Here is a 26,579-nt window from a genome sequence, read left to right as displayed (position 1 = left end):
TGCTATCACCTGATGATAGGCTAGTGTGACAAGTTATTAGATTTTCAGGAATACTAGATGGTAGATTTATGGTGTGTTCAGTGTTCACATATTTAGGTTTTTTATTGTTATTTCTAAATACAAAGGCAGATATTGACTTGAAAACAGAAGTCTCAGTCAAACATGGTTTATCAAACAGCATGAGCCACTGTGATAAATCTGTGGTTTCTGTCTACTTAGTCCAAAGTTGCCTATTTACTAGAGATGAGCGAACCTTGAGCATGCTCGAGTCCATCCGAACCCGAATTTTCGACATTTGATTAGCGGTGGCTGCTGAAGTTGGATAAAGCCCTAAGGCTATGTGGAAATCATGGATATAGTCATTGGCTGTATCCATGTTTTCCAGACAACCTTAGAGCTTTATCCAAGTTCAGCAGCCCCAGCTAATCAAATGCCGAATGTTCGGGTTCGGATGGACTCGAACCTGAACACAGTTGGCTCATCTCTACTATTTACCTTCAATAACTGTAAGCCAAAGATCAATCGGCCAAAAGTTATCTCTCTTGACCTCCCTCAACCATGTTGAATGTTTAAGTGTTCTCCTTGGGGAGGGGAGGAGAGGTGAAGCTACACAACTCTGGAGATACTAAGGGAAGACTCAGGAGGCCCCATAAACTTTATTCTAGCAGCTGAAACTTCCGCAAGCAGCAGGTTTGGCCAATATTAGGATAAAGTATATGGTTACCTTTAGACCACAGCTCCAACACATTTGGGCTCAGAAATTCAACTATATCTGAGTGTTTCTCTAAGACATAACCTGCCTACAGAGGACTGATCTGTAATCAGAGACACTGACTGACAGCTGAGCGAGCAGGAGGCCGGGCAACATTGATCATGAAGAAGAGGGAGGAGGAAGGAGTGGTGAGGCGTGCTAGAATGTGGCACAAACAACTCCTCTTTGACACTTCATTACAGTAGGAGACAAATTATCAAAGTCACCATGCTCACTAGGGGACTGCCAGCTACAGCACAGCACCTTAGATAGGCCAGGGAGCTGACAGATTCCTTTTAAGCATCTGACTACATTTTTATTATTAAATATATCTTTTATAATGGTACTGTTAGTCTCATATACATATGAAATATTATAAACACTTACTTTTATAGTTTGTTATCTTTTTACAGTTTGTTATCTTTTTACACAGATACAAACCCAATCCTAATATTTTATTCAGTGAACATTTCCACAGTGCTGCATTGTGAGATGAAATAAACCAATAACAAGACAATGCTAACATTTTAGTACAAGGATGCGGATGTCAAGCATTATGGGGAATGCCTGGCTCTAAAGCCTTTTTTTTTTCTTTGTAAATATCCATCACTTATACTTTCTCAAAAGTAACATTGTCTTTAAGATCACTGCGGCCATTACTTGCAGGAGTCAGGAAACACCTTTAACACCCCTAGTTCTGCTGGCTCCTAAAAAACCTATTATTTCTCAGATAGAGGAGTTGACAAGAAAAAACTAATAATGTCTGCCTTACAATGCTGGAAATAGAGGCCAGAAGAGAACAAAAAAAAAAATTATATATATATATATATATATATATATATATATATATATATATATATATATATATATTAAAGATGAGCAAAGCGAATCTGACAAATACAGATTCACAGCAAATCAGGTGTTAAATTCACAGTAACGATCTAAGGTGCAGCTCACCTGTATCTGATTTGGCTGAGGTTAACTGGAATACACCATCCAATGTACACAGTAACAAAATTTTTTTAAACATACCAGTCCTCAAAGCAAAATCTGACAATATGTGTTAATTTATTGTAATACAATGTAATAAAAATATATATAAATATATAATAAAAAGAAAAAAAAATCTTAAACCTGAAGTGTCTTTCTCTCTAGTCCAGGATAAAATACTCATAAACACATTAAAAGCATAAACCATACAAATGCATAAGCCCTGGGGCCCATATAGTACAATAGATCAACACAGAGGGTTAGGGAATGCGGTACAAAAGCATATGAAAACAAATGGAAGAAAAAAGAAAACAAAACAAAACATAAAGGTGTAAAAGTGTACAAAACAACTAGATACTTATATAAATAGCCATATAGTCGTTGTACTGCAATGCTTCAAATATATAATCAGCACAAAAAGTGGTAGAACTGGTCTTTTTGTTCAGACCAAGAGGGGGATTCCCATCATCCTCTCACAGACTTGCAGTAGAATCACACAGTGAAAGCAGGCAGATGGGGGTAGTAGTCCTGGCTCACTGGACTGATCCCACTTTGTTGTTAAAATTCAAAAGTCAGTTCGTTTGTAGATTACGATCCAAAGTAAATGAACTCCTTGTGTGGAGTGTATAGTTATTAGACCAGTATAATAGATCTCACTGATCCCTGGTGTTCTGTCTGAGATGTACTGCAAGCACTGGATCTGAGATGTACTGCAAGCACTGGATCTCTCTGGCTCTATCACTGTTTGTTGTCATAGGGGAGGATTTATACACATTCACATAGTTTGGTGCATGTGCACCGCTCACCCATACAGGATCTGCGTCTTCTCCGGGGTCTCCGGCGTCCCGATCTGCCCGCGGTGAATACGGTGACGTCACCAGTCTTGTTCCTGGTCTGTGTCAAAGCGTGGCTCTGCTGCCAGTAGTGCAGTAGACAAAGTCACTGTTGAGCCAGCTCCTCCCAGACTTAGAGAGATGGGGAATAGATCCAGGGGTATGTTCAGGTGACTGTTGAGGGGTGTAGGCCAATGTTAGGTGGCTTCCAGACGCGTTTCGAAGCTGCTAGCTTCTTCCTCAGTGGCTGTGAAATGGTGTGAGCTATTGCATTAGTCTCAGCTCTCTCTTTGTCTACTGCACTACTGGCAGCAGAGCCACGCTTTGACACAGACCAGGAACAAGACTGGTGACGTCACCATATTCACCGTGGGCAGACCGGGACGCCGGTGACCCCGGAGAAGACGCAGATCCTGTACAGGTGTTAAATTCGTCTTGTTGAGATTCACGAACTTGCCAGACTCACTTCGTTAATCGTTCGCTAATTGTTTGTTGTAATTGCACATTCATTGTAATTCCGCATTCCGCACTCCACATTTGTTCACTAATTGTTCAGTGTAAGGGTATGTGCACACTGAGTAATTTTTACGGAAATTCCTTTGTGAAACTCTCAGCTCGCGGCCGCCGCAGTCAACTGTGTGTCTCCTTCCGTGTCATAGACTTCATTCTATGCATGGGCGGATCAAGTTCATTCTTTGAACGGATGAAAGAATCCGTCCGTGCATAGAATGGAGTCTCTGACAGGGGCGGAGATGCGCGCGCGCCGCAGTCAGCGAGCGGGCGTGAGCTGAGAATTCCGCAACAGAGTTTCCGTCAAAATTACTCAGTGTGTACATACCCTAATGCCACACTGTTTATTCTGTTGTTGGGATCAGGTGGAGTAAACGATCGCAGTTCCGAACATTTTAACAATCGTAACTAATGACTATTGTTCTGTGTCACAAGAGAAACAGATCGCTGATCTCAGGGAGACCAGCCAAACGACAACACTGCCGGCTGCTAGTGAAAGCACTCAAAGCAGTGAAGTCCTAGGTGCATTGCCCCCTGGGAAACATGAATATGCAAAAGAGGAGTCTGTGGAGCCTCATCAAAGAGTCTCGAAACACAGGACTAGCCAGATATCCCTCCAGGAAGGAGGGGTGGCTCCTGTAAGGAAACCACCAAAACCACCATATTTAGTGGCCCTATAAATCAATATAATGACAAGGGAAGAACCAGAGCCAGGTAACCATCCACATACAGCTGTTTCGGGGTGTTGCCCAATGTAATGACAAGGGAAAAACCAGGGCCAGGTAACCATCCACATACAGCTGTTTCGGGGTGTTGCCCAATGTAATGACAAGGGAAAAACCAGGGCCAGGTAACCATCCACATACAGCTGTTTCAGGGTGTTGAACAATATTCATTATTGTTCTGTGTGAAATTTGTTTGTATGCGATTTGTGAATATTTGCAAATTTATGCGAATATTTGCGAGCTTTGCGAAACAAATTTTCAAGTGATTCGCTCATCTCTAATATATATATATAATTTTTTTTTTTTATTGAGGGGGTGGGAAGTCACAAAATAGTGAGTACAGCAGATGCAAACATAAGTGCATGACTCACTAGCCAGACTCTTACAGTAGATAGGCTACGAGATGCAGTGCAGTGAATTTGTTTCTATTTTATTTTGTACTGCAATATGTTTGCCATTCACTTTACAACTTTTCACTTTTCAACGTATTTATGGCACTTGCCATGACTTATGGTCATGCAAAAATATATTGAAGTTTAAGCTGAACATTTTTGGACACATTTTAATGTGTTGCAAAACATGAACCAGGTTTCTAAGCTCATTTATGACCCTTTTATGCGTCTTAGTAAAAATGCAACAAACTGCTTGGAGAAGAGTTGCTGGAGCAAGTACAAAGCTAGCTCTCTAGAATAGGGGAGCAGGTGCCCATCGCAATCAGGTAACTACTTTTATTCACCATAAAGCCTCTAAAATTGTGAGCTGAAAGTCGACTGGTTGCTATTGTTAACTACTGTTTTGGTCTAGTTTTTTTTTAACTCTCTTTCTACACCTCTGAAGCCAGTTTCGGAAACAGGTAATCCATTGATAAGAATTGCTGACATATGACTTCTAGCAAGGTGCAGGTAGTGACTTTTTTTTTTTGTATAACCTGCCTTGTTGATCCAAAATAAAAATCATGTTAATATTTTTGAACAGCTGTGATTTTGTTATTTTGTCACCAAAAGATGGCCGTCTTTTGATAATTACTTTTGTATGGATGACTTTGGCATCAAAATAATTCTGTGTGAACATGGCCTAAAGGAAAAATCAGAAAATTACTTATTATTTAAATCAAGTTTTTATGTAAAAAATAAATAAATAAATGTAAATAAGTATTTGGTCACCTACCAACCAGCAAGAATTCTGGCTTTCACGGACCTGTTAGTTTCTCTTTAAAAATCCCTCCTACTCTACACTCCATTTATTCTATTAGAATTAGAGATGAGCGAACCGGGTTCGGGTTCGAATCCATCCAGACCCGAACGATCAGCATTTGATTACGGGGGCTGCTGAACTTGGATAAAGCTCTAAGGTTGTCTGGAAAACATGGATACAACCAATGACTATATCCATGTTTTCCACATAGCCTTAGGGCTTTATCCAACTTCAGCAGCCACCGCTAATCAAATGCCGAAAGTTTGGGTTCGGATCGACTCGAGCATGCTCCAGGTTCGCTCATCTGTAATTAGAATCAATGGAGCGGCATCACAGAGAGGAGAGGAGACTGTCACACTGGGGGTCGGCAGTCTCGCCCCCAGTGCTTCATGTCCAGCCAGTGCTCGAGAACAGACCAGGTGGCAGTCCAAAAAAAGGACCACGCCACTGGCATCCCCACGCTGGAGCTGGTCTGTTGATGTAAAAAGACCATAGCAATGTACAGTACAATCGCTTTAAGAAGGTAAATCTGCATTGTCTGCAGAAAAGGAAAAAAAGAACATGATGAAAACCTCTAATGGTCTGTTTACACGGAACAATAATTCGCCCAATTAATCGTTTATCGATTTCAAAGCAACAATTTGATTTTTATAACGATCAGCATTTAAACAAAGAGATATATCGTTTGAAAAAATCCTTTTAAGTCGTTTTAAGAACGCTTAAGCCCATCTCACACATTAGGATGAATCTGTGAAAGACTATTTAAACAAAGCGATCTGCAAATTTTTAGCCAACGACGAATTGATGACATGTTGAAAAACCAAGATAAATTATTTCTGTCTCGTCACTTGATTGTTCGCAGTGTTTACACAAGCCGATTATCGCTCAAATGCGATCGTTATCATGAAAATTCGAACAATAATCGCTCCATGTAAACGGACCATAACTATACATTCAGTGATTTTTTGAATGAGCTGTCACCACTGAGACAATTCTGTCTGAAGTAGGAAGAAGAGCTGGGGGTGGTAGATTGGAAGACTTAAAAATTTGTACCTCTTTAACCCCTTCAAGACAGAGCCCATTAATGCACGGATGTCCGGGTCAATTTAATGAAATGTTCCTCCTGCCCTTTTAAGGCTGGGTTCACACATAGTTTATTTCAGGCAGTATTTGGTCCTCATGTCAGGTCCTCATAGCAACCAAAACCAGGAGTGAATTGAAAGCACAGAAAGGCTCTGTTTTCATAATGTTGTAATTGAGTGGATGGCCGTCATTTAATGGCTAATATTCGCTGTTATCTTAAAACAACGGCTGTTGTATTGAAATAATGGCAGTTATTTACCGTTATATTGCGGACATCCACTCAATTTTAACATTGTGTGAATATAGCCTTTCTCTGTTTTTAATCCACTCCTGGTTTTGGTTGCTATAAGGACCTGACATGAGAACCAAATACTGCCTGAAATATACTGTGTGTGAACCCAGCCTAAGAGCCATAGCGCTTTTATTTTTCCACCTACAGGGCTGGTTGGGGTGTCATTTTTTGCGGTTGATCTCTAGTTTTTATTAATATCATATTTTTTATCACTTTTATGTATATATATATATATATATATATATATATTTTATTATTTATTATTTTATTTTTCTTCTTTCATTGGCAATCCTGGTGTTTTTTTTATTTTTTTTAAACTGTTTACACCATTCACCGATGTAATAGATCCGAAAATTCCGCACGCTACAATATATAATAGGTTTATATATTTTTATTATTTTTATAATGGCCAAGAAGGTATATTAAACTTTTATTGGGAGGGGGGTTTATAAGGTTTTTTTTTAATACTTTAAAAAACTTGTATTATTTAATTAAACTTTTTTTACACTTTTATTTTACAGTAAAACATGCAATCATTAGATTGCATATACTGTGGCATAGCATAGATCAGTGTTATCGGCGATCTATGCATAGAGCCTGCCAGAGAGCAGACTCTATGCATAGAACGTCGATCCGACAAGACGGAGGTAGGTGACTTACCCCCGCCCGTCGGTACAATCTTGGGACTAAGGTCCCGATCAGTCAGTGACAGATGCTTGTCCTGTCACTGACTATTTTAAACTCCAAAATCTCTGTGCATCACGGCTTAGTGACAGGCAGCTGCTGGATCACAGCTGCCTGTCATTATGCTGGGCTCCCGCGACGCTGATGTGTGCGGGACCGCTCTCACTGCAGCGGTCCCGCACACATCTAAAGGCCCCGAAGTCAGGAATGTATGTATATGCTCCTGCTGCACGGGGTATGTGAAGCTGGAACGTATATATATATATATACAGATTGCTGACGTGAAGGGGTTTATCATCTCAATTACAATGTTGAGATAATTGGTGATAACAAACACAAGAGTACTGCAGATTCTACACAGCCTAATCAACCCTTACATGAAAAAATATTAGTGATTTTTCTGTTGCCGATACGTCTTGTACACTGTACATACACACTGCATGTACGATGAAAGTCCTCGAACTAGTCACTGATTGTAGCTACAATATCACTGACCCTCAACTATCACAGACTATACAGTACAGTTCTACTACACATTCCATTGAAATCCGAGTAATAGAAGTACACTGAAATACAACAGGAACGCTATACTTTAATCTCCCAGAAATCTTAAGGGTGAAATTTGATATGTGATTAAATACCGGTGCACCTATTGTACCTTTCCCTGGGCATATTCATTTTGAATGAAAGCCATAAAATACATATGACTAAAATCAACCATCAACAACAGCCTAGTGCAGACAAATCCTTTAGCACACTTTAATGGCAAAAAAAATAAAAAAATAAAAAAAATGGAGTAGCGCAGCCCCAAAAGCCCACAGGACATATATCACAATACTGTTTCAAATCAGCACAAATTTAACAGACTAGCTCTGATAGTTTCAAGATTGATAGCCTAACTAAAAGAAAAAAAAAGTGTACACTTGGCAGTACCAGGTGGCGTTCTCAGCAAGTGAAAGTTAAAGATAAATTGAAGGCATATGGCTTAAGCTGTTGCTGTCCTACAGCCTAATTTATTACTGATGCAGTGGGAACTAAGAGACAAATAAAAGGAATAGACAACGATCTGAGGGCAATGTGGTACTCGTACATTTTTAAGATCAAGCCAGAATAATAAACTGCCTCTACTGCCACAGTATAAACAGGCAAACAAAACCACAGAGAATCTAATGGGAAAAAGCCAAATCGTTTACATGGGTTACCAGCATCTGATAAGACCTATTAGTCAGACAATTTATGTTAATATACATGGGTACCATTCACAATTGGTCATGCTTAGATTCCCTACATTGGATAAGGATCTGGTGATGCGGCCAATTTGATGCTAACGTGATGGATGGGATTAACGTTTTGTGAATTGTGGATGTAATTCCCATTAGGGCTACCATAAAACAATGATTGATTCCCAGATAAATATTAAAACCTATGGAGTTGAGTACAGATTTCAAAGCCAGTAGCCTGGCATGCTGCCTGACAATCCTATTGAAGCGATTTGCTTTATTCGTAGGGCCCTATTACACGGGACGATTATCATGCGAAAAATCATTATATTGTTCGAATATAATATCGTTATAAATCATTATATCGTTCGAATTTAAACGATAATCCTTCGGTGTAATTGCAGGCAATGATCGAAAAATCGTTTGTATGTTCTTGATCGTTGATCCAGATCTGAGCCTAAAATTATCGTTAATCGTTCGTAAATAGTTCGCTGTAATTCCACATTCGTTCGATCATGTTCTGCATTTGTGTCACTAATCGTTCAGTGTAATAGCACATTGTTCATTGTTTTGCTGGATCAGAAGGAATGAACGATCATAGTAGCGATCACAATAACGATTGTAGTAACGATCCTAACTAACAACTGTCGTTCTGTGTAATATGGTGAACGATTTCAGGTTAACGATAAACAATCTTGTTTGCGATTGTTTATCGTTAGTCATTAATCGCTAAAAATCTCGCTAAAAATCGCTCCGTGTAATAGTACCCTTAGGGTATGTGCACACTAAAGGATAGGCGCAAAGACTTCAAGTGGATTCTGCTGCACGGCCTCTTCTTGAAGTTCCACCTATCCTATAGACTAAATGATATTTGCCAGAAAATTCTACCGTAGGCCCAAAGAATTGACATGTCAATTCTTTGGGTGGACATCAGAATTTGCCGGAAAATATTAATGAGTTTATGGGACGGGCGGAACTTTATGTGGAGGCCGCACTGTATTCCGTAATGTGCACATACTCTTACTGTAAATTTGCTTATCCCTACTCATGAGGAGGATACGCCTCTTTAGGGTGGGTTCACAATGAGAAATCCGTGCAGAGAAGTTTCCGCAGATTCCACCGCTCGCCCCCACGCTCTTTGTCTTGCATCTCTGCCCGTGCCATAGACTCCATTATGATATAATAGTTCATCTATGAGTATGCTTTTGGAGTGTGGAAGAAAATAGAAATAATGAAAGAACAAGTACTCCAAGCAGATGTTCTCGCTGACTGGGCTGAATTACTGAACTAGAAAACTGGCTTCAGATCAGTTGATTGATGGATTAACCCCAATGTCTATTCACTGATAAATGCTTTTTCACAAATATTGCACAGAATAGAAATACTGAAATGGTGAGACACTTGTAGAAAAATTGTCACTTCATTTTTATTTGTATTTTCAAACTATACCTATTAGTACCATCACTATTGGTATAAGCTGTGTATTAGAACAACCGCATGATGTGCATAGTTCCTTTTTGTATACAGTCTATTTTCTTGCACAATATGCCACATTAAACTAACAGTTTATTGCTACTGAGTATTCCAGACTTTATTATTGCACTACATTTCCCAGTATATTACGGTACACAAAGGGTAAACAAAACACCCATGTGCAAAGCATTACTTCCCTTGTTTTAACCTGCTGTATGCATATTGTGATTTTTGTCCCTACGCGTTTCCAAAGCCAATGCTCTTCAGGGGTCCTGTTTGACAGAAATTTTCTCTGCTTCCAAAATCAAGCAATTTTTGGAAGTGAAGAAAATTCTGCCAGATGGTTTCATAAGTTGCCCAACCACATAAGTTGCCCTAGCACAAATCCTATGCTACATAACTTTGTTGCCATCTGAATGTCAGATGTCATGTGATACATGGGGAGACTATATGATAATGTAAAGTGGAAGAAACTGCAGCACTTGCTTTCCAACGTGTAAAAAAAACTAAGACACCTTAATGATCAAACAATAAAATATTTAGATCCAATCATAGGTGTACTGATTAGGGATGGTCCGAACCTGCCGAGGTTCGGGTTTGTATGAACCCGAATGCTCGGCAGTAGATTCCCGCTGTCTGCCCGCTCCGTGGAGTGGGCGGATACAGCGGGAGGAACGCCTGGAAAACTGGGATACAGCCTATGGCTATGGCTGTATCCCAGTTTTCCAGGCGGTCCTCCCGTTGGATCCGCCCGCTGCACGGAGCGGGCAGACAGCGGGAATCATTACCGAGGGTTCGGGTTCGTACAAACCCGAACCGAACTCAGTTCGGACCATGCCTAGTACTGAAATTAACAACTGCACTTTCCCATTTAGTCCTGGCTTTGCTCAGTTAGGTTAGCATAATCTCATAATAATAAGAGAACACAGGTCTTCACCCTATGGTTATTCAGGAATTTAGCTTTTATTGCTAGGCATTTCAAGCTCTTAGCGTAGTTTAGGTGATTAACAGCTGATCAGCGGGCAAGCTATGTGTTAGCACCCTGCTGATTAGCTCTTGATAAATTATCAATTTTAGCCTGAACAACCCCTTTAAGGCCTTACCAAGTTGGATCAGGTGAGCAAAGGGCCCTATTACACGGAGAGATAATTGGCCAAATCGGCCCGATTATCGTTCAGTGTAATAGAGACAACGATCAGCCGATGAAGGGATCATCGGCTGATTGTTTCTTTAGTCCCAAAACTAAAATTATTGGGCGCTGACCACACATCGCTATGTGTAATAGCGATGCGTGGCGGCTGCTGATGATCCTACAAACAGTATAAATTACCCATCCACACTCTAGGGCTCCAGGACTGGGCAGGAAGCAGACCACAAGAGAAACCTAGGAGCGTGGATGGGTAATGTATACTGCTTGGGCAAGGGCTGCAAGGACATTGGTAACGATGTCCATACAGCTCTTGCTAAACGATTATTGGACCATATAATAGGCCCAGTAAACAAGCACCAATCTAGCAGATCGGCACTTGTTTACAATATTCATAGGGCCCCCATCAGCCCGCGTAATAGGACCCTAACTCTCAACAATTGTGTCCACCCTCTTAAGCACCCCATTCCAAACATACTATGCCATTGTATTTTATTTTTTTTATCCAATGCACTGGTCCATTGAACCAGCCTTTTAATTGGATCTATGTATCTGTTACTTAGTTGTTGCTGGCTTATGATTGTTTTTCTGGTCTCAGGAATGACTGAGATCACATGATTAACATCATAATCAGTCCTACCTGGTTAACCCATGGGATGTCAAACACAGAACTAACCTATGTACTATACCATTCTATAGTGCAGGGACAGGAAACTATAACCATAGTAAAGAAAGGGTGTGTGAATTGTACTTAAAATTTGCATACATTGTAATAATTCAAAATAAATGAAAAACAAAAAAAATGTTAACCGAAAACCATGGTTAAAGTAAACACTAGGTTCAGGAATTGGCTTATTGCTCCACAGTAGAATAAACATAAAAGGAAACTTATGAAATATATTGTTAGCTTTAAACGATACCATTCTATAGTGCAGGGACAGGAAACTATAACCATAGTAAAGAAAGGGTGTGTGAATTGTACTTAAAATTTGCATACATTGTAATAATTCAAAATAAATGAAAAACAAAAAAAATGTTAACCGAAAACCATGGTTAAAGTAAACACTAGGTTCAGGAATTGGCTTATTGCTCCACAGTAGAATAAACATAAAAGGAAACTTATGAAATATATTGTTAGCTTTAAACGATATTCTTCAGTCCCTAGATATGAGGCTGAGGATTCTGATCTTAGTATATTGATCTACATATTTTTTGTCATACAAAGATAAATAAAAACATACACAATGTTTTAATCTAATCTCGGTGGATTTACTTTCCTTCTGGAAGAAAACAATTATTGGAAAGCCAGAAGTAAATCCTTCGGGGCACCAACCATTGGAGGCCTTCAAATGCAGTAAATTATTCCTTTGCTCATGAAAGATTGTTTTGTTTCAACTCCATGAGGCAAATGTAGCTCGGTATAAAGAAAATAGCATCTACAAAATAAATAGCCAAAACTTAAAAATTTTGTTAAAATTCTCCTCTTTTTGTAACAATTTCCTGATTCTAATTACAAACAAATTAAATAATTGACTGGTTGAGTGGACCTGACAGGTCACGATCAGGGTCCCCCAGTAGACCAGGAAGAGTCTGGGATCCAGATTGGTGGTATGCGGCCACCAGCGCTGGAGCAGGGGAGTTGAGAGCATGTCATTTATTTTATCCTGTCCTCCATGGCACTTAAGAAAAAAAAAAAAAAAAAAAAAAGAGGTCTGCCAGGACTTCTCCTTTAAAGGGGTTGTCCGGCATAAACTGAAGATATACTATTCTAACGTGGCTGTAGGAGACATAAAAGTGCAGTATATTAACCTGTCCCGCTTTGCTGCAGCTGCCAATTCCTGGGCGGCCCACTCTCTGCTGCTGTCATCATTTTGACAACATCCGCTCACATACCGCTACCATTGGTAATGGCTGCTCAGCAGAGTGTGTAGCGCAGAATAGTAGAGTCTATGGTAAGCGGCCATTTACGGTGGGAAAAGTATGCCAGCAGATGTCAAAACGATGACAGTGGCGTAAGACCCAGAACCAGTAGCTGTGGAGGAGTGGGACAGGTAAGTATACCGCACTGTGTTTCCTGTAGCCCAGGCAGAATAGTAGATTTTCAGTTTGTGCCAGATCTATGGATCACAAGTGAAAATGTAATTTTTGAGGCCCCAGAAGAACAGGGGTAACTGTATAGCCAAAAGACTTATTATGATTGCCATTGGAGTCGGGAAGGAATTTTCTCTCTGTGATGGGGAAATTTTCATCTACCTCATGGAGGTTTTTGCCTTCCCACTGGATTAACCCATTAGGGTTTCCCTAGGTTGAACCTGATGGACTCTTGTCATCTTTCAACCTCATTAACTATGTTACTATATGGCGAGAGACAGTAGGCTTTTAGATAATATGAATAAATGCTATTTCCAATCAGAGTCTACAGGAAACAGGCCTCAAGAACAGAGATCTCCTACAATCATGTATAAATGATATATCCAATCAGTGGGTCATAAATGTTAGCAGTGGGAAGCTCTTATATTTGTGAAGGGAAAACTTGGGGTAACATAAATTTATAAATTACATAAAATGCCAAAGGTAAATGTAAAGAAATGGGGACATATATTAGCATGTCACAATTATTTATACTTCTAGATAACATGGTAACCAAACATGTGTTAGAGCCAAGAGAGATATCCCACTGGGATTCCCACACCCATTTGAAAATTCTTAAAATATGTATTCATGGATTGCATATCAGGGTTTCAACCCCTTATTTGATAACAACACCTACTTCCACCTGCCCAGCTACTTCCTTTCCTTGGTTTTCCCCATTATCTATGTTTATCATTTGTCACCCGGGCAAGGGCCTTGATATTGTGTTGGTGAGCTAAACACAACTACTTTCACTACTATGATATTTACAGATATGTTGTGCTTATATCACTTTTTGTATCCAAACTCCAGTGTACAGAGACATCCTGCCAATACCACTGCCAGCGATATTGATATATCTGTATACCACCAACTCTGTTATACTGTATAGACCAATTGATTTACAGATTTATCCGTTAACCGTAAATCTGTTATAAATCCAATAAAACTTTACAAAAAAAAAAAAAAAAGGTACATTACCAAGAACTGGATGTTTTAAAAATTGATGGAAAGACAAGAAAAAAAAATTGATCTGGCTGGCTGGCTGCCAGAGGCTTACTGAAAGTTTCATTGGCTCCAATGCAGAGCCTTGGGCTCCACTCACATATCTATCTGCTGTACTATGATATGATGGCTCCAAAAAACAAAACAGTTCTAAAGCATAATTCTGCCTTCACCATTTTTAACGTGGGAATGGTGTTCTTTTGGCGATTTGCAGTGATGACTTTGCATTAAACATACCTTTTGGAACTATGGCCAAATGCAGTTCCAAATATTCAATTTTAACGTAAATAGAGATGAGTGAATCGGGTTCGGATTCGAGTCCATCCGAACCCGAACATTCGGTATTTGATTAGGGGGGCTGCTGAACTTGGATAAAGCCCTAAGGTTGTCTGGAAAACATGGATACAGCCAATGACTATATCCATGTTTTCCACATAGCCTTAGGGCTTTATCCAACTTCAGCAGCCACCGCTTATCAACTGCCGAACGTTCGGGTTCGGATGAACTTGAGCATGCCCGAGGTTCACTCATCTCTAAACGTAAACATTCAGGCTTTTGATAAAAAAAAAAAAAAAAAAAAAAGTTTTCAGTACGACAATGAGTTCACATCAACAAAAGAATGGCTTTGCCAGAAGATGATCACAGTTTTGGAACGGCTCAGCCTGAACCCAGACCTTAATACAATCTGTGGGTTGACCTGAAGAAGGCGCTGTACATAGGAAATGAAAGATGTCACAATCTGACAGATCTGGAGCACTTTTGCAAGAAAGATTGGTCAGGTCAAGATGTATCTTGCTGATAGATTCCTGAATCCTGTCATAAATTCAAAGATTACTTCAACATAGTGTTAGTTCAGAGTGTGCTGATTTATCCAACCAAATAATTTTACTCCTTCATTTTTATTATTTTACCCTAAAAGATTTCAGTTTATTTTTCACTTGAATTGTAATGATTATGGACAGTATTTTTGCTCAGTATTTTGCTCAGTATTCTGCAACCAAAACCAGGAGTGGATTGAAAACACAGAAAGGCTATGTTCACACACTGTTGAGATTAAGTGGATGGCCATCATTTACTGGCAAATAATGACTGTTTTGAAATAACGCCAATTAGGCAAAGTTCACACTACGTTTTTGCAATCTGTTTGTGTGCATCCATTTTTCCATTGACCTCCATTATAAAAAAAAAATGGATCATGGATTTGTTTTTTAACAGACACAAAAATGAGGTCGACTACGTTCTTGTGTACGGTAAAAAAAAAAAAAAGATCGGTTTTAATCAGTTTTTTTTTTATAATGGAAGTCAATGGAAAAACTTTAAATACAGATGCACACAAATGCACACGTTTTTCCCTCCGTTTTTGCATAGGGATAAAAAAGAGGAATTACAAAAGCATAGTGTGAACCCAGCCTTACTTGCCATTAAATGATGGCCATCCGCTCAATTTGAACAGTGTGTGAACATAGCCTTTCTGGGTTTTCAATCCAATCCTGGTTTTGGTTGCAAAATACTGAGCAAAAATACTGTGCGGGAACATAGCCTATAGATGAAATTAAGTAGACAAAGTTCTTCTTGGCTAGTTATTCTTATTGGTCTGAATTTTTTAAATGACCGGGGAAAAAAATTGTGTGTAGACTTTTTACAGTATATCCACTGTATGTGGCAGCAAATAACAAACTCAGCTTGGATGTATGTGTCTGATTCATTTGGTTTCAAACATAGACGGTAGTATTTACACTGAGGTGTAATATATGTTTTCACCTATCTATGTGATTTAATGCCTCAACTGACTCTGCAAGTTCCACAAGTAACGAGAAGTATAAACCCTGTGGTGCCGGGAGATTAGCAGTAGACAGAGCGAGCTGAAATATCAATGCTTTAAAACACCTTTAAATAACAGAATTGCTATGTGAATGTCTAATGTAATGTCTATCGCGTAAGTAAAATCTACTTCATGCCGCAGCAGTTTTCATAACTGACTTCAATATTATTATTACTTTATATCAGGATAAGCCGATTATAGGCTGTTCTTTTGCAGTCGGCTGTAGTCTATGGGAGAATCAGACAGCATGCGGTCAATTCCTTTTCAGCACCACCACAGGGTAAATAGCACAATTAATGACAAGGCCTGGAAAAGACCGAAATGACCAGATAGATTTTCATTTTCCCCCCCTCTTTTCTGTGCTTCAGCCACCATAATTTTTCATTCCTTTTTTTCGATTGACATAGCTCTAAGAGGCTTTGTTTTATGTGACATAATGTAAGTGTGCTTTTGCTTTGGCACAGTTTGGGGGCACATTCACAGTATATTACATAGCATCCGATATAATGTTTTTAGTCAGTGTGTGACTATGAAAAGAAATGTGTTATTGATATTTTTTTGGTTTACTTTTTATACTTCACATTTCACATTCAATTACCATTTAAAGAGGACTTAAAAAACAAACAAAAAACATTGATATGTCAGAAAAACATCAAAAGTTTTTACACTCAGTAGAATAAATAGTGAGACAACTGTGCTGCTGTATGGGCCTCTCCCTGCTTTGTGTTTGAGACCTAGACGGCCCCATAAACCTACATTGATAGGAAGGTAGTCAAGGTCTTGTGACACCAAGCTGGGAGTTATCAGTGAGTGCATGTACTTCTCCTAGATCATACTGATTAGTTATGGTTAGATTCTGAGTGATCAAAACTTTTTATATGTCTCTATTATTATTATTATTATTATTATATATTTTTTTTTAATTTTACTGACAGTGCCCATTTAAATGAATTCTTCAAGTTATTACAGATATATGGTTCCCTTACAGGGGTAGGTTTTTGCTATTATGAAAAGCATGCATATTTTTTAGCAAATTCTTTCTTTTGCTATTTATTACATAAATGTTATTATTATAATTTTTTCTATTACATTTCTTTGACCTTGTTAAATGAGAAGTGGGCAATTGCTCAGCCAGGCCGTGACGTTGCACCTGGAAAAGCCGAGTACACGACGTATCTGGATTCCAGCAGAAAAGAACATCCAAGGCTGGTGCGGGACCCAGGAGTGGCGCTACATTGTTTATTATTCTCCCTCACTCCCCTGCCTTCCTCAATTTCTTTATTTTTTGGGGAACTTCTCCTTTAAGGGATATATATTTGAAATGTTGATTTGATCCTTACAATGTATTGTACCACACTTAAAGGGGGACACCAGATAGGAAAAAATATTTTCTATTTTAAAAAAAAAAGTCTGTCTCTATATAATGTAATACCGTGTCTGCACACTGGTAGTTGATTGACATCCAGGAAGTGAAGAAAACTCCCCCGCCATTGGAGATGAAGTCCATTTGACCTGTGTCTTGCATTTAGTTTGTTTGCTGAACACAGGCTAAGAAAGTAGATGTGACAGGGGGTGGAGAAGAGGTGGGGCACGGGTGGAAAGGAGAACATGCTTTGGAGAATGTGCAGGAGGGCCAAAGAGGGGGCAGGGCATGGGAAAAATACTACTGCAAAATGTAGTGTAATAGAAATGTAGGGGAAGAGGGACAACACCAGACAGAGAGGGAAGAAAACTGAATAAGATGAGCAGGACTATTGTAAAATCAGTGGAAACATAGGTAAAAACCTTTCTTTGTTTAGAAGTTGTTTTTTTAACTATGCTACTTAGAGTTTAAACCATGCTCCTTTGTCGGAGAAGGTGCAAAAGTGATTTAAACACACACATTTTTAGCATAATGAAGCTTGTGCAAAAACTTTTTTCTTTTTGGCATACAAGCCTTGATAAATTCTTTTATGACACAGGCTGCTGCTAGGGTTGCACTACACTCAACACCATGGCTTACTATGGAGGGTTTTCATAGTGTAATATTGAGTAACTGATAACTAGCGATGATCAAACAGCGGTATTTGACTCCCGCAGTCTTCCCATTCTGTGGAGAAGGTGGAGACAGGAAAATAGCCTGGCCATAGGTTGTATTCCTGTTTTCCAGGGGGGACTCGGGCTGTCTCCACCTTCCCCATGGAATGGGAAGACTGCAGTAGTCAAATACCGATGGTTAGATTTCGTACGAACCTGAACATCAGCGCTGTTCGATCATCTCTACTGATAACCTGGTGACCAAAATTTTAAAAAGAAGTTCACCCGAGTACATGTTACAGCTTGGTAGAGAAAAGCTTCACCTCAATAAGCTTTTACTTCCTACTGTATGTCCCCAGATGTGCAGTACTGTGAGGATTAACACTACAAAGACCTTGAAATATGTCTCTTAGAGTGTTAGCTACCCTTGAAGGACAAAAGAGGAAAGGGATGAGAGCTTTTGCTTTATCTGTACTAGTAGCCAGTTGAAGGCTATACTCAAGATGATAGGCTAATTCTGCTTTTGGTGTGGGACTCTGTATGTCCCTGAGCATGGATATCAACATTAAGGCTGGGTTCACACTACGTATATTTCAGTCAGTATTGTGGTTCTCATATTGCAACCAAAACCAGGAGTGGATTAAAAACACAGAAAGGCTCTGTCCACACACTGTTGAAATTAAGTGGATGACGGCCATAAAACAGTAAATAACTGCCAGTATTTCAATATAACAGCCGTTATTTTAAAACAACAGCAAATATTTGCCATTAAATGGCGGCCATCCACTCAATTTCAACATTGTGTGAATATGTGGTCCTGAACCACATTATCTTATTGTGTTGTCTCCCATTCTACTTCTCCTCCCTTTTACCCAATGTTCTCCATATTTGTTTGCAAGTGTCATTCACAGCACCCTCCTCGGCAACATAATAATATAATATTGTTTAAAGGGAATGTCATCATAATATCATCTATCATTTAACCACTTATTAGTTTTGCCCTAGTCCTGGTCTGGCCAAATGGATGAGGCCATTACAGTTTGGCCCAACCAGGACTTGGGCTGATTGCGGGGGGCTGTGCCCTGAACCCCCACACGATCATGAATGAACTGAATGGTGTTTATCATTGCTTCCTCTGTGTCCCCTATAAACTGGTCCTACTGTCAGTGATCTAAAAGAAATCCCATTGGTTCTTTAATTATATCATAAACAGCATTTAAAATAAGTGTCCTATTTTTCGACCAGCATTGAAAAAAATCAATGTCCCTTTAAGAACGCATTAGTAAGCAAACCATTTAAAGTCAGTATTCACCTTGGATCAACTATGATGAGTGCATAGAAACGTACTGATATATAAGATTTGAAAAAAAAAAAATCACATTTTCTCCGAGATAATCCACATTCCTTTTGAGAAAACATTCCATGTCCTATTGATTTTTAATGGTGTGACATGCAATTAGGTATAATAGCTGATTTTCTAACAGGCACCACAATTGCTACATACGGCAGAATACTAAATCACCTTCTGTGACATCTGCAATTTTAAATTAACACATTCGCTGAGAATTTTTTTTTTTCAGACTTCAGAAAGAATTGCAAGCTAACAACTATAATACACTGTGCACAATGTGACCTCCCAAACAAAAACTCAAGTACTGTAATAGTAATTAGTGCAATGTGTTCATAATAAGCTGTGATCTGCTTAGTCTCATTCTACGGCGAGCACCATTTTGTTTTAGGGTCAAACAAAAAGAGTGCGGAGAAAAAAAATAAAAAGTGAAGAGATAATTAAGATTTTTGACACACTCTATAGAAAGAAGAGAACAATACATTGGTGGGTTAAGTAGACGACAGTAAAAATGACAGGGTTGCCATTGTTCCTTGCAAAATATGTAAAACCATATAGGAAGTATACAATGAAGAATCCTATAATTACAGGTCAAGATTTGAGAAACGACGTGCTAAAATGGGAAGGATTTCTTTGACTTCAATTCAAAAATAACCAATCTCATTATATGGCTTAGATATATTACTAGGGGAAAAAAAGATCTTACAATTTACTTAGCACCCATCCCAAGCTTTGACATCGCGTTTCCAAATTAATCTGTGCGGGCTTTCTTCTCGCTCCGAAGCCTTCACTCTGTTTCTTTGTACAATGTCATTTCTTTTTCGAGAGATCCTTCTTTTGAACATCAAAATAGTGGATATATAAAATATGTATTATGCTTCATGGAGAATTTATTATTGTACATTAAAATTCTGACCTTTTGTCTAGTATAAATGCCAGAAAGATCAGTGTAAGAACGTACGCTAGCCCTGCTGCGGGATTGTAACAGGAGTGGCAGGAATGAAACCGGAGAACACAGGAACCTCTGTCTTGTGTTATTTTGCAGGTGGCATAATGGTCAATTTTTTTTTTTTTTATATTTAATAGTGTCACACTATACGGCGTTGATGTTGTCCTAGTAGCTTCATTAAATCCTTCACACTTCATGCCTTTTACTATCTGACAATGGCACGGGATGACATTTTCAGTGTTACTTAAACTATCACACAGGATCAGATGATAACAACGTTTTGTTGAAAGCGCTATGAAAGTCAATGTGAGTGTTTTTCTTTTTTTTTTTATTAAATTATCTCTTTCAAATGGACCATATTGTCATAAATGGCTTTCGGTGAGTCACTCCTCTAATGTTTTCCCTTTTATGATATTTTGGAGGGTTTATGTTGGTGAACTGTATTCTTGAAATTGTTGCTGATGTGTAGCCTGCTGTTCGACTGGCTAACTAATCAGGAATTATCTGTGGAAATAGCTACTCTGCGTTTCACACACACTGAGCTTGGCCATTATGCCACCATCATTAGAGATGACTGGCTACCTTTTAGATTTGACTTTTAGCTTAACATACGTTCACCGTAGGCTTTGTATGAATAACCCAACAAAGCTGTAAAATGGAATGTTTATTCTATAATAGAGTAAATGATGTAAAATACATGCCACTAGGTTATCTAGTCTTAGGAAAAATAAAAAGAAACAGTACAATGGTGGTGAGGTTATGTGGATGTATTATAGGCAGGGACTTTCTAAAGGCAGAAGTCACCAATGACTCCAGCTGAGAAAAACTAAAAAAAAAAAAACTGATATTTCAACTGCAACGGCAATGTAACGCAAGCTCTTTCAGTACAGCCAGTGCTACGGTGTCACTTGAACTACTTGGCCTCTTATGCTTAGAGGCCCCATGGAGCCACACAGTTTCAGTGTGCTGCTGTACGGTGCCATCATGTGTCATTGTGTGAAATTACTTTATATTAAAAGTGAAATAATAACCTGTAGAACAAAGAACAAAGATTATACTGTTGCACAATTATCTTGAACTGACCTCATGCTCTTTCCTCTTATAACACTGCTGTTCTCTTGGTGTAACAGCAAATCCTTGTACTCTGGTACGCCACTGTTAAATGGTATAGAAAACATTTATGCCCTATGCATGTTTGGCTACAAATATGGCTGGAATATGAGCTGTGGAGCTTTCCTTATCCCCAAGCTTGCATGTTGTGACCTACCTTACCCATTCCTGGGCCATACTTTAGCCGGCAGCCAGTAGTACTCTGAATTCTGGCCAGATCCCACTGTATACCCATGGAGACTAGCCTGCTCTGATAACAGAATGATAACTTCAAAGGAGAAGCCCTGCTTGCCTACCCGACCTGTGCTTAAGTTATAAGTTGGTCTGAACTGTTTTGGATCAAGTACCAGTAAAACATTAAAAAAAAAGATGATGGATTTAATTATGTGTAATTATAGACTTGATCTTCAGAAATATAAAAGGCTGACAGATTTTTAAGTTCTTACCACCATTATCCATACCCTACTTGTTACCTATATTTACTAGAGATGAGCGAACCTGGAGCATGCTCGAGTCCATCCGAACCTGAACTTTCGGCATTTGATTAGCGGTGGCTGCTGAAGTTGGATAAAGCCCTAAGGCTATGTGGAAATCATGGATATAGTCATTGGCTGTATCCATGTTTTCCAGACAACCTCAGAACTTTATCCAAGTTCAGCAGCCCCAGCTATTCAAATACCGAACATTCGGGTTCGGATCGACTCGAACCCGGTTCGCTCATCTGTAATATTTACCCCAGTTGTTATCTATTTCTATCCCAGCTCTTCCCTATTCCTATCCATGTTGTTAACCTCTTTTTATTTTCTTTTACAGACCTCTACCTCGAGCCCGGGGCTTTGGTGTGCCCTGGGCCCGGTGGCCTGTACCAGTGGACCAACTGGTTACAAGCCACTGGGTGGCGGGAGCTGAGTGTCTACCACCTTTTCCACCAGACTCTTATGGGCTTCAGTTCATGTAGCATCTAAAATCTTGTCATCACCCCCACTGCATGCTCTGCATCCTCACCACTGCCTCCTAGCTGCGCTCTGCACTGCAGAAGGTCACAAGAGTTTGATCTTTGTAATAATCACTTTTTGCAGTCCTACACTAAAAAACTGCTACAAAATTCAATAACAATGTAACATTTAAACATAAATTTAAGTCCAGCTAGCTAGTCCTGTTGTTAACCACATTTTGGTTGCATTTGCAGCCTTCTTTGCCTTTTTACAGCTATTTTTGTGACCTAAAGTTCGGGTCCCTATTGACTTCAATGGGGTTTGGGTTGGTGCGAAAGTTCCATTAAAAGTCCGGATTACCAAAGATTTTTTTTTACTGAGTTCGAATGAAGCAGTCGAATTCGAATATCCATGGGTCCGCTCATCACTACCAAAAACTTTTCTAGGGACCCTGAATTGGGAATCAGACTGGTATTCAATATATGCTAATGGTGGTTAAAGGAAAAAGAGATTTCTGTAGACTTCACGCTTCACCTGAACCATTGGCAAATTCATTGCAGCTGAAGGATCCACTCCAGTCTATCCTTAAAGGCCCTATTCCACGGAACGATTATCGGCCGATTATTCAGCTGATAATCGTCCCGTGGAATAGAAGAAATTGTTGACCATGACATACAAGACCATCCACAACCTGTTCCCTCCGTACATCTCTGACCTGATATCCCGCTACTGTCCCTCACACAACCTTCGATCCTCCAGTGTCTTGCTTTTGTGCTCCCCCTTGTTCGTACCTCATAAAACTGCCTCCAAGACTTTGCCTGAGCCTTCCCATACTCTGGAACTCACTAACCCGACACATCCGGCTCTCATCCACCATCAAGTCCTTCAAAAACCCATCTCTTTAAACTAGGCTACAACCTATAACAATTCTGCATCACACTTGGCTGGCTGCACTTTACCTCCTGTTTCTCTCCCAGTACCTTATAGATTGTAAGCGCTCGCCGGCAGGGTCCTCTTCACTCATGTACCAGTTCACAATTTGCCTTAATGTAATGTGTTTTGATCTTGTAATGTTCCTATTTGTTAACCCTATCTATTGTATAGTGCTCTGGAATTAGGGTGCTTTAATAATAATAATAATAATAATAATAATAATAATAATAATGCTTCTTTGTACCACATCCTGTTTATGACCCTGTATAGTGACCCTAGTGTTGAGTTAGTGGTTTGCTGCATAATATCCACAACTGAACTTCTATTATTGCGTCAATATGACAGAGTTACTTAAACAATCAACATTTCCAAGAAAATGTTGTCAAAACAAGCAGAACTACGAAGACCATCACAGCATACCCTGGTATGATCCAACCTAACTGAGTGGCAAGGCACATAGGGGGACATTTATGAAGACCGGTCTGAAATTAGGCCCTGTCCCCACTTTACAATCCGGATTGCGCCTCTGGCATGACCTTCGCAGCAGGTGTAGATTTGTGCTATAATTTATGCCTGCGAGCAGGTGTAAATCAAGCACAGGAGGTCACACTTTCTAGGCGCCTTGCCGCCCATCGGGCAAAAGGGGGATATGGCTGGCGTGCGCTAGGGAGAAGGTTCAAATCTTCACCATCTCCCTGGAGTACGCCAGTGGCCCTCATAAATGACCCCCATAGTGTACGTGTTGCTCCTTCGTACACAGGGACAGGGTCTCATGTCTTTATATATTTTCCATTGCATTGACTGTCAATAGGAATTATGTACAGAATCAGTAACTCCGTTCTAGCAGCAAGTAGCCAAGCAAGGTAATATTGTACATCTATTACCCCTGCGCTGGATATTCATAAATATGAGAAATCATTAATATGGAATTACTTATATTTGTTCACATTTATATAAAACTGCATCTCAATAAAAAGTTTTTAGCACAAATGCATTGCTACAAAAAAAAAAAAAAAAACATAATATAAACAAAATATAATGATTTCCAGCCAAGGAAACGTGGATTAGCTGAAACTCCGCCAGGGTTCCACAGCAGATAGTACTGCCACATTGTCACTTGAACTGCAGGGATGACAAATTCATCTTTCATGTTTAAAAAACTGCCTGCTGGGTCCGATAAAACATGTAAGAAGTCTAATCCAGTAAGTACGAGAAAAGTAAATATTCTTCTCTAGAAATATATCATCTGTAGGGATGCAAACATTTACTAGTAGAGGATTTCAGGGGTTTCCCACTGAAGAGAAAGTGGGACTGGACTGGGCATAGCTTGGATAGTGCCTACTGCAGTATGTTTTACTGACAGAACCCTTGTGGAGTATTACAAAGTATCTAAATAATATCATCATTCTAGGGGAATTTATGGCAGGACTAAGCCTATATACTTGTATACAAAACTGTCAGCTTCTAACTGAAGTAGATTTCACTTTGAGATGCATAGGCAGCCATGGACGTGCCTATTAAAGGGGTTATCCAGCACTACAAAAACATGGCCACTTTCCCCCTACTGTTGTCTCCAGATTGGGCGGGGTTTTAAAACTCAGTTCCATTGAAGTAAATGGAGCTTAATTGCAAACTGTACCTGAACTGGAGACAACAGTAGGGGGGAAATTGGCCATGTTTTTGTAGCACTGGATAACCCCTTTAATAAATTAAGAGCAGAGTACTACTGTCAGGTAGGGGGTCTGGGAAAACAAGACGAGTGCAGCCCTAGAGCTGGCCCTACCTGCTTGCAGCGACAGCTCTAAACAGCTGCGGACAACTGGGCGGCGTTCCCTAACCTGGTAAAGTGCATACACGAAAAACAGAGACAAGACTAACAAACAAGCAAGGGAAAGTCAGAGGTCCAAGTCGGTAACAGCCGGTCAGTATAGGTACAAAATCGTGATCCAAAGAATAGTCAAGGTCCAAGCCAAAAGGTCAGGTATCAGAAGTACAAAGTCAGAGTAATGGTAGGTCAAGATACACAGGAGGAACCAGGTTCTATCGCAGGCAAGAAATGAGACCACAGGTCTGATACTTATGGAGCCTGGAGTCCCAGCCCCAGACTTGATTGGGGCTAAGGCTCCAGGTCCTGCCAGATACAGAAAGCTAACTGGTAAGTCAGCTGTCAATCAATAATCAGTGCACACACCCAACACCTATGCTGAATAGCCAGGGGATTGAAACCCTGGCCTCTGCTATAACAAAGAACAGCAGAGCTGAGTATGTGAAAAACATGTGAAGCATTATGGCTGAAAAAGCCGAGCCGAGCGCACGACCCGAGTCCTAACAACTACCCTGGAGATTAGCTAAAGACTGGCATGTAAAATGCTGATCACATTCAGTGTACAAATTAACTTGCCATACAGTGTCTGATTGTAATTTACTTCTATTAAAAAATCTCATGTCTTCCCATAGTTATTAGCTACTATATGCTATGCAGGAAAGGTTTTATTTTAAGTCTGCTCTCTGCACTGTCTCGGTTTTATATGAATCACCACAGAAAACCTCTCCTGCTCTGGACAGTTTCTGTCTCGGCCAGAGATGGCAGCAGAGAGCACTGTATCAACATTTCCTGCATGACATACAGCAGCTAATAAGTATGGGAAGACTTGAGATTTTTTAATACAAGTAACTTACAAATCTATATAACTTTCTGATATCAGTTGATTTGAATGAAAAGGATTTTCGCTGACAACCCCTTGAAAAGCATTAGGCTCTATGTGACGAAAATGTTGTATATACACAGTCACATTATTATGACCATTTCCCACTTTTCATGTGAGCTTATGGAAGAGGTCATGTGTGTCATGTGAGCTGGCCTGGGTGGGTATATAAAGGTGGGCAATAGTCTGTCTGCCATATATCCCTTGTTTCTATCATGGGTAAAAGGGGCGATTTATCAGAGTTGTAAAAAGGAATAATTATTGGCTTCAGGCCAAGGATGGCGGTATTTACTGCTGTGGTGAAAGTGTATCTTGGTCTGGGGAATGTTTGTGTGACATTCTCTGGGCCAATCATCCTTTGCCTACAAATCCCTTCATCTTCCAGCAAGACAATGTGATATGTCACATCCCTAGAATGTCTGACATTGGAAGTAGGATGTGGTCATAATTAGAGATGAGCAAACGGCTGAGGTTCGGGTTCGTATGAACCTAAACTCTCGGCTTCTGATTCCCGCTGTCTTCCTGCTCCGTGGAGAGGAGGGATACAGCCTGAGGTGCGCCTAGAAAACTGGGATACAGCCTAAGGCTATGGCTGTTTTTGGCCAGTTTTCCAGGCAGTCTTCAAGGTTGTATCCACCCTCTCCATGGAGCGGGCAGACAGCGGGAATCAGAAGCCGAGAGTTTAGGTTCATACGAACCCGAACCTCAGCCGGTTCGCTCATCT

The 26,579-nt window shown here is 39.8% G+C and overlaps 1 protein-coding gene across 1 annotated transcript in view; it reads right to left on the bottom strand.

Annotated features, from left to right (window-relative positions):
- The window catches only part of PUDP (pseudouridine 5'-phosphatase), a 223,879-nt gene that overhangs the window by 124,566 nt on the left and 72,734 nt on the right, over positions 1-26,579 (bottom strand). The gene's annotated exons all lie outside the window — the stretch shown is intronic.

This window comes from Dendropsophus ebraccatus, chromosome 11, assembly GCF_027789765.1.
Source record: "Dendropsophus ebraccatus isolate aDenEbr1 chromosome 11, aDenEbr1.pat, whole genome shotgun sequence".
Lineage (NCBI taxonomy): Eukaryota > Metazoa > Chordata > Amphibia > Anura > Hylidae > Dendropsophus > Dendropsophus ebraccatus.
The sequence above is the reverse complement of the archived record's forward strand: the minus strand, read 5'-3'. Positions and strand labels throughout refer to the sequence as shown.